Source organism: Hyperoodon ampullatus, assembly GCF_949752795.1.
Source record: "Hyperoodon ampullatus genome assembly, chromosome: 4".
NCBI classification, from domain to species: domain Eukaryota; kingdom Metazoa; phylum Chordata; class Mammalia; order Artiodactyla; family Ziphiidae; genus Hyperoodon; species Hyperoodon ampullatus.
The window spans coordinates 55,973,528-55,976,179 of NC_136917.1; the positions used below are offsets into that span (position 1 = coordinate 55,973,528).

General features: G+C 44.8%; 1 pseudogene across 1 annotated transcript; it reads right to left on the reverse strand.

Annotated features, from left to right (window-relative positions):
• Positions 1-371: 371 nt before the first annotated feature.
• LOC307051828 (arginase-2, mitochondrial-like) lies at positions 372-1,436 on the reverse strand (annotated as a pseudogene). Its single transcript has one exon. The product of its transcript is annotated as an arginase-2, mitochondrial-like (transcript).
• Between the last annotated feature and the right edge of the window lie 1,216 nt (positions 1,437-2,652).

A 2,652-nucleotide genomic window follows, 5' to 3' on the forward strand; every position in this document is an offset into this window, starting at 1 on the left:
TATTCTATAGTTTTGAAGTTTTTATTCAATACTGTATTTATTTACATATCTCCATATCAGTTTGTACCAAAATACCTGTGTTTTGTTTGTTTGTTTTTACCAAGGTAGTAAATGCTGTTTATGACTTCTTTAAATTTACATAGTGCTCTAACATATTAATACCCTGTGAGCTTCAAAAAACCAAATACATTTACAGTAGTATTATCGGTCGCCAAAATGAAGGGGAAGGAAACTTTACAATTGTGAGAATACACAAATGTTCTCATTAAGGCAGTTATTGACCCAGACGATCATTTAGTATCTGTCACCGCAAATGCCTCCCAACTCTGGAATGCCCATTGCAACAAACACGTGTCAGTGCACAGTATTTCCTAAATTCTTACACGTTCTTCACTTTCCAATTCATCTGGTGAACTGGGAGTAGGAAGTTGGTCATAGACAATGTGCCCTCCCTCCCTTGTCTGCCCAAAACTTGAAGCAATCACATCCACTGCCAGGCTGGCTGTAACCTTGGCCTCTTCCTCTTACGCAGCCAACCGAGGACTGACTTCCACAAGATCCAGTGCTGAGAGCAACCCTGTATTGTGTACTTCCTCAGTAATATACATGCCTTCTCGATAGGTCAGTCCCCCTACAACAGGGGTTCCTGTGGCTGGAGCCAGCGTAGGGTCAAATTAATCAATATCGAAACTCAGATGGATTGGCCTTTGTCTTTTGCCAATCAGCAGACCGAATGTCTGTTCCATGACCTTCTGGATACCAAGTCGATCTATGTCTCTCATGGAAAAGTACTGGATATCATAATTCTTTAAAATAAAACGTTCAGGAGGGTCCACATCTCTTAGTCCAATGTATACAATACTTGGGGAAGAGATACAAGGTTTGATTCAGGAAAATCCTGGGAGTTGTGGGACCGTGTCCTATAGTTCTCTGAGGAGAAATGAAACTGGCTGTCCGTGGAGAATTCCAGATGAAGTGGTGAGGGGTGTATTGATGTCAGCATGGGCATCAACCCAGATCACACAAAGGTCTGGGCAGTGCCAGGAGTGCCCACTAATGGTACCAATTGCCAGGCTGTGGTCTCCTCCCACGGTGACACAGCTGTAGCCACCTGACACTGCTCTACTAACCACCTCTGCTAGTTCCTGGTTGGCAAGGCCCACTGAGCGAGGATTCACTATCAAGTTATTATAGAGATCATCTTTGGGAACTGGGATAAAACTCAAGTCTCCGAAGTCTTTAAGGTGGCAGCCCAAATCGGAGAGCCTTTTCATCAAGCCAGCATCTCTTACAGCAGTGGGATCATATTCCACTCCTTTTCTTTTCTGTCCCCGTGAAAATGGGGCTCCAATGACAGCCACGGAGTGGACGGACTTCTTCGGCACTGAGCGTGCTTGCATACAGAGAAGAAGCGAGAGGCTGCTCCTCAGGGACATGATGGGCAGCGCAGGACATAGACGAGTGAGAGGCTGCTACGTGCGGCTCGCTGCCTTACCTCAGTGTTTTTAATCAACACAACTGCCTTATGTGCAAGAACTGAAATTTAATCAGTTACTTGAAGAACATTTGGGTTATTACTATTTTGGGTGTTAAAATAGTCATGTAGGGGCTTCCCTGGTGGCGCAGTGGTTGAAAGTCCGCCTGCCGATGAGGGGGACGCGGGTTCGTGCTCCGGTCCGGGAGGGTCCCGCATGTTGCGGAGCGGCTGGGCCCGTGAGCCGTGGCCGCTGGGCCTGCGCGTCCAGAGCCTGTACTCCACAGCGGGAGAGGCCACAGCAGTGAGGGGCCCGCGTACCGCAAAAAAAAAAAAGTCATGTACATCTTAAGAACCTTTAGTTGACAGTATGTGTCCCAGTGACCCATCAGCTGATTAGGGTTACGATGTTTGGTATTGTTCCTAAAATGGAGCATACCTTCAGTTGAATAAAAGATCCAACTCATAAATAAAACTATCCCAGCTGCTGAGATTACTAGCTTTTCAACAGTAAAACATATAACTGAACACCAAATCATTCATTCATTCAATTATACATTCAGTACTTGTGGTCTACCAAGCTCTATGTTAAGCCCAAAAGGTTAAACAAAAGACCAAGCCTCACTTCCTGCCCTTGAGGAACTAAGAATTCAATGCACAGACATACTCATCAGTGCATTCTACATCAAGTTTAAGAGCTCTTCTAGGTTAAAGTAAAGGAGCATCTAACTCTGGAGGAGATGGAGGTGCCTGAGAAGAAACAGCTAAGAAGTGCCTTCAGCAGGAGTTTGCTGGGAAAAGAAAGCCAGAATAAAGGACAGGGCAACCTTATTTTACAAGATCTTGTAAAAGCACCCAGTGTGTTCAGAGAACTCAGAGCATTCAACATAGAGAGCTTCTAGAAGGGAAATGCCAGGAGAGAAGGATGGAAAGAGAAATGGAAATTGAGGTTGAAGGGCCTTGCCTATGAAGTTTAGAAATTTGGATCTGAGGTTGTCAGAGGGGAAATACCACTCCAGGAGCATTCTGGATCTACCACAATTTGTTTACGCATTCATCTGTAAATGGACTTGTGTTGTTTGTGGGTTTTGACTATTACAAATAAAGGTGCTATGAATATTCACACATCAGTCATCTTGCTTCTTTTCTCTTGGGTAAATAGCTAGGAGTGGAATGGC